Raw genomic sequence first — 13026 nt, 5'->3', positions numbered from 1 at the left:
AGTCTTCATATTTAATTTGACATACTATTAACATTTTGGGATTATATCCTGGGCTAGGTTAGTTAGAGACCAATTCCCTCATCACTCATACGCACATACACACACACACACGTGTGTGTGCGCTCTCTCTCACTATTTAACTATTTCTAATCCATGTCAATGCAGCAATTTGATCTCATTCTTACTCACCTCCTAGAATCCTTCCTACTTATTCAAACAACAAGCATTTATTTAAGCCCATATTCTGCACCAGGCCCTGTGCTACATACCAGGGATGCAAAGACAAAAATGAAACAGTCTCTACCATTAAGAAACTTACAATCTCTCTGGGGAAACAAAATGTACATATGCAAATATATACAAGATTTCTACAAAATAACTACAAGGTAATTTTTTGGGAGCAGAAGAAGCACCAGCAGCTGAGTAAATCAGGAAAGGCCTCCTGTGGAAAGTGGTACTTGAACTAACATTGGAAAGAAACCAAGAGTTCTATGATGCAGAAGTGAAGAGAGAATACATTGTAGGCATGGATCGAGCACAGAGATAGTACTGTATGGGAGGAACAGAATGTATGGCTGCTTTGGAGCCAGGAGAACTACCCTGGGATTCAATAACTAAGCAGATATAGGTTGGGGGTAGAAAAAGCCACTTCTCTGGGTACAAGTGCAAAATCCACATTAAAGATCCCAATTTCCTCCCTGCCTTCCTTCCCACTTCCTTCACAAGATGTTTCCAACATCACTGACTTTTTGGACTTTTAACTAGACATCTGACAATTCCAACTGTGAAAAAATAAATGTAACCTCTTTGCATAGAGACAAATATTCCAAAAGTTCAAAACCCTCCTCCAATTCTACTTCAGAAAGAAAGCCACTCATGAAGAGAGTAGAAGGTAGCCAGAAAGAGAGCGGCTTACTTTATCTCAACTTGAACAGTTTTTCTCTCCCCAGGTTTTGTCCCTACCAATTGGACCAAATGAAAAAAAGAAAAAAAAAATCAACCAAAATTAAAAACCATGGCATGTCATAACTAATCAGGATAGATGATGATAAATGGCCAATAGAATCAATCACTTACTGGTCATGCACATAGTTAGAACTTTACTGACCCTTAGGGTTTCTCTCTGATCATTCCTAACATATAATACTTAGAAACTCAACATCAGAGATCCAGTTAGAAGGGGCCTCAGAGGTCAACTAGCTCATGATGTATGTGAAATAAAGGCCCAGTGAGTTAAGGGATCTGTCCAAAGTCATACAGTTTAGTAAATAGCAAAGTCAGGCCCTCAGACTCCAGGACCAGGGTTTAACATTTTATCAATGCCCTAGAAATAGGTATAGACAGAATGTTCACCAAATAAGTAGGTGACCCAGAGCTGGGAGGGACAGCTGACATACTGGATGACAGGATCCAAAAGGATGTTAACAGGTTGGAGCATTAGACTGAAATTAATTAAATGAATTCTGAAAGGGATGAAAGTAAAGCCTTAAACTTGAGTACAAAAAATAAACTTTGAAAGTAAAAGGTACAAGATGGGCAAAGCATGGTTAGAGAGAAATTTGTTCTAAAGAAAAAAAAAAGCCCTAGGAGTTCTAATGAATTGTAAACTCAATGAATCAGCAGAGGGGTGTGGCAGCCAAAAATCCTAATGCATTGAGAGGCACTGCTTCCAGGAAAGGGTAGGTGACAATCCTTGTGCACCCTGCCCAGATCAGATCTCATTAATTCTGTGTACCAAGGGGAATACTCATAAACTGGAGAGTGTCCAGAGGAGGGCAATAGCCCTTTGTTCTAGTAGGGTAAAGATAAGATGAAAGAACTGGGCATGTTTAGTCTTGGAGAAGAAAGGCCTTGGGGGAATTCAATTCTGTTTGGTCCCAGAGGGTAGAATCAGTAATAATGGGTAAAATTTGCAAAAAGGAAAATATAGACTTAATGTCAAGGAAAACTTCCTAATGATTAGAGCCTTGAGAGGTGGTAAGTTTCTCTTCCTTGGACGTCTTCAAGCATAGGGTCTATGATCACTTGTTGGGTATGTTATAGTGGAGGACTCCATTAGAGTAAAGATTGGAGTAGATGGCTGCTGAGTGCCCTTCCAACTTGAAAATTTTATGATTCTGACTCGGTGCTCTTTCTGTTTGTTCTGAAACTCTATCAATATGGTCTATCTACCACAATTAGATATAAATTCTTTGATAACTATGGAAACTTCTGTTGCTTGGGTAACCACCTGTAACCCATCCCTCCTTTGGCAAAGGACACACATTAAATGCTGAGGACTCAGTGGGTCTTGCCCATATCAAGGGGTTCCCCCGAGATAGTTTTTTTTCCCACCTCAACCTTTGGGGATACAGGAGCTGAACAGTGGTTACTACATACCCTAAACAAGGTGGATCCCAAGATAAAAATTTGAAGTTAAAAAAAAAAAGGGAAACTATAAGGTAAACAAGAAGCCACATACTGTGGGAAGGATTAGTTATCTCCAGGAAACAATTCCAAATAAGTGATTTATCAGAGATGAGGGTGGTTTCCTAGCTGTCACTGGGAAGCAGTCAACCTAAAAGGTAATCAAGGAGAAATAAGACATAAACTTGGGAACCAATGTGCCATGAAATTAAGCTCTGCTGAAAATAAGGGTAAAATGAGGATGATGAGAGCACCCTACAAGGCAGTAGTAGTTTTAGTGTAGAAAATGAGAGTTAGAGAATAGCATTTTAACAATTCAATTAAGCAAAGATTAGGGGCCTATGTGCCAGGTCTTGGGATACAAAGGTAACATAAGAAATGATCCCTGACCTCAAGGAGCTGCCAATTTATCAAAAAGAACCTACTAGAAAACATTAAACACCTACTATGTGCTAGAAGTAGGGATAGGAAAAGAGGGATTCAGAATTTCTCTGTGAGAAGGTCTTGGCCCTAGTAAGTTTCCCTCCAGGTGAGAGGGACTCTGTTTGGATACAACATGAATGTAAGACTGGTTGTATTTTGTCAGTAGGGAAGGAAGGTGCTCATCAGGTTACCACAGGTTGACTAAAATGGTCCTCGAGGCTTTCCAACTCTTTGTACTCTAATTCTCTATTCATTAAGCATCCCTCTGGTTATTCATTTGGTTTCCCAGAAAAGCTCAGTCAAGATTTCTGAACATCCTAAGAAAGATCAGAAAAATGCCCATATGCTACTGTATACTGGAGACAGGGAGACTTCACTGCAACACACTCAATGTGATTGGTCACAAAATAAATATTGATGTGCCATGGAAAGCATACATTTTGGCATTAAAAATATACACCTTTATGGATTTCAGAAAAACCTGGAAAGACTTATATGAACTGATACTGAGTGAAATGAGCAGAAAACCAGGAGAACATTATACACAGTAGCAGCCACAGTGTGTGAGGACGGTTTCTGATAGACTTAGCCCTTCACAGCAATGCAAGGACCTAAAATATTCCCAAAGGACTCTTGAGGCAAAATGCCATCCACATCCAGAGATGGCATCAGAACACAGAATGAAGCAGACTATTTTTCTCTTGTGTTATATTTTGTTTTTCATGGTTTCTCCCATTTGTTTTAATTCTTCTATGCGATATGACTAAGGTGAAAATGTATTTAATAAGAATGTATATGTAGAACCCATATAAGATTGCATGCTGTCTTGGAGAGGGAGGGGGGAGAGAGGGGGAGAAAATTTAAAACTTGTGGAAGTGATTGTTGAAAACTGAAAACAAATAAATTAATAAAAAAATGCCTTTATAAAAAGCAGTAGTAAAAAGCACTGTTCATATACATACATACATACATATATACATATACATACATACACACACATATATATATCTTGTGAACCTTTGCTGAGCTTGTTTATTCATAGTCCCTAGTCTGTTTCCCTATATACCTTAATGTCAATAATGTCAATGCCCCACTCAGCTAACACAAGTATCTGATTTGTTGGCATGGTTTATTTCCCTTCAAAAATCAATAAATTAGGTTTCTGGTGCAAATTATTGTCAGACAAGTTTGAGTGTAACATGGACAAGTTTGCCCAGTGCCTGAAGCTCTCTAGATAAGCTGACCACTAAAATTCTTGACAGTTAGAGCTGAGACTAGACGTGAGCACCATAAAGATCTTACCAAGCAAAGCAGCCAGTGAAGGGCAGTCTCAAGAGTTTGGCAGACCCCTGTCAACAAGACCTTAGAGTCAACCTTGCCTGCTCCTCCTTCCTTATAGAGTTGGCCTCCAAGATCTCTCAGGACAATCCACAGACTTGATGTGGCTTCTGAACAGTCTCATCAGATGGTCAACCCATTAGACCATTCTAAGAACATAAAAGAATTACAGTATGGTGCAGCAGATAGAAAGTTGGTCTCAAAGTCAGAAAATCCAAAGTCCATTCTCTGAAACACATCTCAGGCAACTCTCTTTATTCCATCTCCTATTAGAGGGAGTTAGGATACATTTCAAACACTGATGAAATCATGGGTCTAGACCAGGGGTGGAGAACCTGCGGTCTTGAGTTCACCTGTGGCTCTCTAGGGTCTCAAGTGCAGTCCTTTGCTGAATCCAAACTTCCCATAACACATCTTCTTAAGAGGATTCTTAAAAGGATTTGTTCTGCAAAACTTGCACTCAGTTTGAAGGTTACACCCAAGGACCTAGAACACCACATATGGTCTTGAGGTCAAAGGTTCCCTACCCCTGGTCTACTCGAGACCTTTACCTGTTGCCACAAAAGATGGGTGGTGCTATACACAAAGAAAAATAGTCAAAGACTTGCATGTAATTCAATTTAGCAATAGTAACAGTAGCTAACATTTATATGGTGCTCACTATGTGCCAGGCACTGAGCTAATTAACACTTTATAATTATTCTCATTTGATCCTTGCAATAACTACAGGAAATAGATGCTATTACTATCACCATTTTACAGATGAGGAAACTGAGGCAAATGGAGGTTAAGCAACTTGCCCAGGGTCACACAGTAACTATCTGAAACTAGATGTGAAATCAGGTCTTCCCAATCCTAGGTCTGGCACTCTATCCACTGTGCCACTTAGCTTTCTCTAGCAAGTAAATTTTTTTTTGTAAGCCTCAGTTTCTTCATCTGTAAAAAATGAGTCCCTTTTAGCACTAACATTCTGCTTCTTCAAAGGATTTGCTTTTTCATTTCAGGGCCCAGCTATTTCAAGTGACTTTGCAAAATGCCATTAAAATAGGAATGAGACAGAATATGCAAAGAGGCATCTACTTTCTACTCTTTATTATTTTAATCATTATACACTAGTCATTCTCAAACAGTGTTCCATGACACACTTCCTAGGTGTGCTGAGAGCTGTGTGAAACTTATATTTATGATCCCATGGACAGACCCAAGAATCCAAGTTCTTGAAGAGGGTGCCCAGTTTCTTCACAGCAAAGAATAATACTGGACCACAAGGAAAAAGTTTGAGAACTACTGACGTACACAGAAAATTCAACACAAGAAGTTTCTGTTCCCAAAACCAATAACTCTTATCAATTAGAAATCTGTGAGGTGGCCTTTGGGCCTCAATATAGCACTTTGTGCAAGGATATATTTTTTTACATTAAGCATATCATGCCCTCTTATTAGTCTTTAAACCAGGAGCAGGAACGGGAAAGGTACTGTGTCTTAAACTAAACCTTTGTATCTTACCAAGTGAGATACAAAAGTGTGGTGCTGGCTAGTGGGTATTTAATTGATATCTGTGTTTGAATTATTAGTGACCAAATCATTTTTCTCTAGGTTAGGACAGTCTAATTTGGTTCTAGTTGTATCTACCCCCTTAATCAATCCCTTTAAGATTGCAGAATCATTGAATCTCAGATTTATTGTCTAGGTTTAATAAAATGATGGAGAAATGTCAGTAATACAAATTAAACTTAAAAGTATGTCTTGTATATTTTTTTTCCCTTGGTGAGCTAGCTCCCTCCTGGATCTCAGTGACCATTTTCTGATCCACTCCCTACCAGAAAGGAATCCCCCACTTCAACATATCAGTCAAGCAGATATCTAGCCTCTACTTTAAGACCTTCAAAGAGAAGAAATTACTACTACCAGTGGCTAAACAGTACCCCCCAAGAGATCAAAAGCAAATCAAAGTGACTCTGAAATTCCTCACAGGATTTCCCTAGGTTGATATCCCAGACCTCCCAGAAGGTGTGATACTAACTACCATTTATATAAAACTAACAACAAAGTATACAAAAATTTGTGAGATAATATACATCTTTATTTTTAAGAAGCAGGATGGCATAATGAATTAGGGAGTCAAAGCATCTAGGTTCAAATTCTGTTTTTTCCACTTACTAATTATGCGACCTTGGGCAAGTCACTTAACCACCCCTAAGCCTCAGTTCCCTTATCTGTAAAATGGGGATAATAATAGTACCTACCTCACAGGGTTATTATAAGGATCAAATGAGATAGTAGATGTAAAGTGCTTAGCAAAGCTTTAAAATACTATTTAAACACTAGCTATTATAATTACTATTACTACTAATATCACTAATTATTAGTAATACTACTAATTATTACTAATAACATTATTATTACTACTACTAATAATAACTTTTTAAAATCTTGATCTCACTTGAAAGATCAACAGGTTGCTGCATCTTTATGTATATCTGTAGAGAGAATGTACAGTAAACACATGACATGAAGAAAATGCTTCAGCCTAACTGGACTTCTCCCTATTCTCTGTTCCCTGAAAATACAAAGTACTCTCCCACTTCCATACCTTTGCTCATCCTGGTACCTCTTCATCTGTCCAACTTACCCGCTACTTCCATAAAGCCTTTCTTGATTCTGTCGGAGTATAATGACATTATCTCCCAGATCCCCATGCAGCACTTCTTTTTGAAATTTTCTCATGTATGTTTATCATGCAAAGTTGTGTTATTTCATAGTTACTGATGTATGTATATTATCATCCTCCTAGATGAGAAGGCAGAGAGTACCATATACAAATTTTGTATTTCCCCCATCACCTTGCTCAAAGCTCTGAGGACAGCAGATACTTTATAAATACCTACCGAATTAAGTCTAATCTGTTTTTGCCTCTGTGATAAGCCTGAGGTAGCGACTGATAAATTAACAATTGTTCAAATAATTGCAAAAGCAAAATTAAGTCCAGTTTAAGTACATTTAGTCTGTATGAAAGACTATGTATGTAAGAATAATTTAAGATTCATTTAGATCAGTGGTTCTTAAAATATGATCCCCAGACCCTTGGGGGTCCTCATGACTCTTTCAGAGAATCTAAGACAACAAAACCATTTTCATAATAATTATTTGCCTATTAAAATACTCCTCCCTTTTCCAACTACATATCTATGTGAGGCTGGATTTTCTTCATAAATTTCAACCAAAGTAACTTATCAAAACAGATGAAATACAGAAGTATTTATGAGAATCTTGCTGTCTCCTATTAAGCTAGATATTAAAGAGAGTGGCAAAAATATATAAATAAAATATGTAAATAAAAATATGGCAAATATTGGCAAAATATGTAAATAAGGATATTTACATTTCTGCCAATCTCTTTAATAATGCCACCCTTCTCACTAATGTTTTTTTTGTTTTGGAAAATATGATTATTTTTCATAAAAATGTTTTTGTTAATGTAATAAGTTTCTTATTTTAAAATGAATTGATAAAATGTTTGAAAACTTTATCAATTTAAATTTCCAATATAGCAAATATTAATACACATAATCCACATAAACAAGAGTTCTTTTCAGCTTTCAATGATTTTTAGTTGTTAAGGGGACTCCGAGACCAAAATGTTTGAGAATCAGTGACTTTAATAAAAACTGAGGATAAGACTAGGACTATGCTATTCTACAGCACAAAGACATGATCACTACCAATGGCAAGATCCAGATATCTGGAACCCCCTAGACATCCGAGTAAGAGCAATACTTCCACAATCAGAAACATTTAAGATTATAAGGAAAAGCACATCAGGCTGGAAAGCAGCACACCGCTTAGAAATATCAGACAAATAAAGATGGCTGAACATATAGCCCAAACTCATCTCAGGACTCCAATTGCACCTATATTTTAAAATAAAAGGGATTTATTATCCTGAAATGGAATTTTCTGTCTAAAATCACCCAGTGAAAAAGGAAAGAACTCCATCACATATATTAGAAAATGCTGAGCTGGCTCCAGGACACCAGAATCTGCCTGTTCTCCATTCCCCTCTCTACTCCTATTTCTTCATTTGGAAATAAAAATTGAGTAATTAATAAAGTACTCTTCAAACACAATCTCATAGGAGCCTTATAAAAACCTTGTGAGGTTGGCACTAGGAATATTCAAGAAACTGAGGCATAGTCATATTAAATGACTTGCCCATTGTGACAGGGATAAGATTTGCACTCAGATCTTCTAGACTTCTAGTACAACAATTCTATCCACTACCTCTGCATTTCCTTACAATACCTTTAAATACTTCCCTTGGGATTCAAATGATATATATACAGTACTTTGTAACCTTTAATACAATATGTAAATGTCAGTTATTATTAATTATATCAGAACCCAGATATCAACACAAGGCCTCTGCCTCTTCTCACCTACATGAATGCCTGTGTATGAGTGGGTTTCTGCATAAGTCTGTGCGTGCCAGACTGAAGAAACATCTCGACAGACTCTTGTTAGTAAATCTTTGAAACCTGGAATGCCCTGTCAATTGCAGATTTGTCCTAAAATGCTCTCTTGACTCTCACCTTCTTTTTAGCAGCATTGCCATTTGGGGAGCTGTTGATCTGACACATCCTCACTGTGTCTCAGTAGCATCTCTGATCTCACCTTTTTACCCAGAAGTATAGGCTCTTCACTAGCTTCAAACTCCCTCCAATCCCAGTGCCTAGACAACCCCACTTACTTGATTTGAGCTGGACATGTTCACTACAATACAGTTAAAACCATATCTGCAATTAAAGAAGGGGAAATGGGCCAGTTCAAAGTTCAAAAAAGAACAAAAGGCCTATAGCAAGATTTATTTTTTTCCTATCAGGTAATCTCAGAAAGTTTCATACATTTTCTCTAGTTTAACTAAGGCTCAGTGACCAAAGCAAAGGCTTGATTCCTTAGTAGGACTTTTGAAACCAGATAAAAAACTGCCAATAATTAGAGTTTATATTTGATGATAAGGTGACTATAGGATTTATAGCTGGAAGGACTTTTTTCTGAGCAGGGCCCTTAGTCCAAATTGTCATGTTTGGTTTCAGCATCTTATGGGAATTAGGAAGGGCAGTGCGAAGGCAATGGAGAAAGGTCAAAGGGATTGATTCTTTAGCTACTTTGAAACCTTCCTAAGAACAGGACATTCTGTCATTTTTGTGCCTCAGGAACACTTGCTGACAATTAACCTAAAAATAACAGTCATGTTGTCTAATTTTAGAAAACAGTTCCTAGAAGGCAGAGATTTTAATCTATTTTATTGTGAATACCTTTCCCCATCTACAAATGCTATTTTTCTCTAAATTTAGAATCATGATTTGGAGAGCTGAAAGAGATTATCTGATTCAACTCCCTTGTTTTACAGATGAGAAAACAGACACAGAAGGAGGAAAGGATCTGTCCAAAGTCACAAAGGTGGCAAGCAGTAGAGCTAGAGAGTTTCCAGCCCAGATCTAAAATCCAAATTCCACTCTTACCACTAAGGAAACGATAAAAATAAACAAAGGACCAATTTCCTTTGCTGTAAGATTTCTGGAAATAGTATTTCATTTGTATACAACTATTTAACTAGCTTTTTGTTCACTTTCTATTGCAGTTTGGCATACAATTAATTAATCATGCAGTATGGTGTAGTGGATAGAGTGGTATACATGAGAAGAAAACCTGGGTTCAAATCTTACCTCAGACACTAGCTATGTGACCCCCAGGCAAGCTGGCACACAGGAGGCACTCTTACTTGACACAACTTCTCTTAGTCTCAGTTTTCTCCTCTGCAAAATGAGGGGGTTGAATCTGATGGACTCTTAAGGTACCTTCCTATGATCCTATAAATGTCAGCTTGATATACTGACTGAACATAGGTTCAAGTCCTGAGATATTAGGCCTGGGAAAGGTACTTTGCTTTCTAATCCTTAGTTTCCTCATCTTCGAAATGAGGATGATATGTTTTGCCTGGTTAACCTCACAGGGTTTCCTAAAGAAATGCTCTGTAAACCTTAAAGTGTTCTACAAATTCAAGTTGTTATTGTGGATGAGATGCCAGTCATTTTGTAAACTGCAATGAAAAATAGTATATAGATAGCACATATTGAAATTTTATCTAGGGAAGTGAACTCCAAAATTTCTAGTTGAAAATTTAAAAGATGAAAAACACACAAGGTCATCTTAAGATTTTTCTTTTTTTCAAAATTACCCATTCCCAGATATAAGAAACATTATGTTGATGTGTGAAACCTTGTGGTACTTCTTTAGAAGGAGAAGTCTGGACATGAACCTCTGTATATGCTTTGATTTTGTGGTACCACAATTCCTTTTTTACAGTATATTATCTAAATACTTTTCTTCCAACAAAACCATTGTTTACCCCTGGTAAGTAAGAAATCAGCTTGAATAATGCATGGCAAATACACTAAATACCAACATCCCAATAATGGTGAACTTTTATCCTCTTCTGTTTAATGCCCCAATATCAAGGATCGCTATTTCCAGTCTAGAAGTCTTCTATTTCAGCATATAACCAGAAAGTTTTTATTAACCCTAAATGCATGCTGCTGTGCTGACCCCTTAAAAGAATGCGCTTAGACTAGATCTCTGAGACTCCCCTCTCCAGAAGCTCCTAACCTAATGGAAAATTATGCCAGTGACCTCATAGGATCAGAGATTTAGAACTGAAGGGACAGCTAGTCCAACCCCCTCATTTTACAGATGGAGTGGTTAAATGACTTGCCCATGGTCATACAACTAGAAAGTAGGAGGTCCAGGATTTACACTCAGGCTCTCTGACTCCAAATCCAGTAAACTTTCCACTGTACCATATACTGTCTCTCCTCCATTCTTTCTAACCCAGGACACTCTGAAGATGCTACTCAAGGGAATGTGGCAGATGAACTACATGATTTCCTTTTTTTTTCCTTATTTCTTTTCCATTCTAAAGTGTGGTAGTGTCACACTGAAAATCACACAGGTGCTTGGTTTGGCAACACGTATACTAAAATTGTAACGATAAAGAGAAAATGGTCCCTGTACAAGGATGATTCAAATTTGTGAAATTTTGATAATAAAAAAAGAGAACCATACAGGTTTACTGTCTATAGTAGTCAACCAAAATCTCTCTTTTGATAGAATTTAAGTTGTTAAAAGAGCTGTATTATATTTAACTTCCCATATGGCCTGCAGAATCACTTATAATTGGTTATTACTTTCAAGATAGATTGTCCACATCACCAACCTGGGGGTATATCTCCAGTCACAACCTTTCTTGATTTCAGCTGGACATGTTCCACTACAATACAGTTAAAACTATATCTACAATTAAAGAAGGGGAAATTGGCCAGTTCAAAAGAGAACAAAAGGCCCACAGTAAGATTTATTTTTTTTCCCATCAGGTAATCTCAGAAAATTTCATACATTTTCTCTAGTTTAAGGCTCAGTGATCAAAGCAGAGGCATGATTCCTTAGTAGGACTTTTGAAACCAGATAAAAAAATTGCTAATAAAAACCTCATATTTTGATTGTAAAACAAATCTTGAGAAAAGGCTGGATTTCTAAAATAGCAGATATTGAAAAAAATCAACGCAATAAGCTTATCATACCACCAAGTCAACACTCTATCTGTAGCACTCCATCCCTCTCCCACCCCTCTTGTCAACAGTCCTCACCAGCCCTCAAAAGATGAATGATTTCGCTATAAGATGCCATCACTGATGAATACCAGCCTCTGAATCACTCTATTCAAGGGAGCTTATTCAAAAAATATGAAAAGAACTGGAGGGAAAAGATAAGAAGAAAGACAGAAAGGGATATGGGAGTTTGGAGAGTCATCTTTTAACTTATAAGATTATCCCTAACCTTCTATCTTTCCCTGATCAGTGATGCAGTGGTCATAATAAAAGATTTTGGATGATAAATTTAGATTTTCTTAAAGGTGGGAGGTAGCAGGTGATAAGGAAAAGAGAGAAGGATGTGGGGCTCTGTGGCTTTGCCACCACCTAAGGCAGACAGATTTGATCCCACTGACCACTGCATCATTCCTCTGGAGGAAAGAGCCTAGGAGGGTGGAGCATCTCCCTCCCCATCAGGTTCCCAGACTTTTCCAATACTCCGTTATCTTAAGCTTTTTCCACCCCCATCCTCCCACGGTCCGTATTTAAGGCTGGGCTTCGTAATTCACTTCCGGTGACAAACTCCTCCCCTTGCCTGTAGAAATAATGTAACAATTTCCCCCCCATTTTTTTTTCTAAAGGGGGCCGCAGGCTGCAGCCTTCGAGCTGCGCTGAGACTAAGGTTTTCTCTCCCCCTCACCCACCAACCCAACCAGCTGTGCACAGCTGGGGCGGGGAGAGGGAGCTTGTAAGGTGAAGGAGGAAGAGGGAAGAAGGGGAGGGGGGAGGCAGGATCTCCACCCCCCCATTCCCATTGCTGCAGATGAAGGGGGGAGCATCCAATCCCCCCCATCCCTCCCCTCCCACTCTCGCAGTGGACAACCCCCAACCCAGTCTTCCCCAGTCTAGGTAGGCTTTGGGGGACCTCGTCTCCCCTGTCACCATAACCTCGCCTGGCTCCTCTCCCCGCCCCAGCTCCCCCCACCCCCCCGGGAAGGCCTCGTTCGTCTGCAGGGACCCAGCAGCAGCAGCTGCGGAGGCCGCGCTCTGCACAACTGCAGGGGTTGGGGGGGTGGCCAGGGGCAGGGCGGCGGCGACAGCTGGAGCAGCTGTGGCGAGTGGGGGGGCGTGGAAGAGAAAGCAACTGAGGGACAGACAAGCGGGGCCGCAGCTGTTCCAGCTGCTGCTTCCTCCACCGCTGGCCCGTGCAATA

General features: G+C 38.8%; 1 protein-coding gene and 1 pseudogene across 2 annotated transcripts in view; one reads left to right on the top strand and one right to left on the bottom strand.

The window, feature by feature from the left end:
* Positions 1-13026, bottom strand: part of BICRAL (BICRA like chromatin remodeling complex associated protein) — a 101951-nt gene that overhangs the window by 88654 nt on the left and 271 nt on the right. Inside the window, exon 1 of one of the 2 annotated variants that reach the window (XM_072642184.1) lies at positions 4132-12674. The exons of the other annotated variant lie outside the window; for it this stretch is intronic. The gene's annotated coding sequence lies outside the window, so the exon portion shown is untranslated. Of the gene's footprint in view, positions 1-4131; positions 12675-13026 lie in introns of those variants that run through there. 2 annotated transcript variants of the gene reach the window in all.
* Positions 11177-11275, top strand: LOC140530581 (U6 spliceosomal RNA; annotated as a pseudogene).

Source organism: Notamacropus eugenii, chromosome 2 (genome assembly GCF_028372415.1).
Source record: "Notamacropus eugenii isolate mMacEug1 chromosome 2, mMacEug1.pri_v2, whole genome shotgun sequence".
Classification (NCBI taxonomy): domain Eukaryota; kingdom Metazoa; phylum Chordata; class Mammalia; order Diprotodontia; family Macropodidae; genus Notamacropus; species Notamacropus eugenii.
The sequence above is the reverse complement of the archived record's forward strand: the minus strand, read 5'-3'. Positions and strand labels throughout refer to the sequence as shown.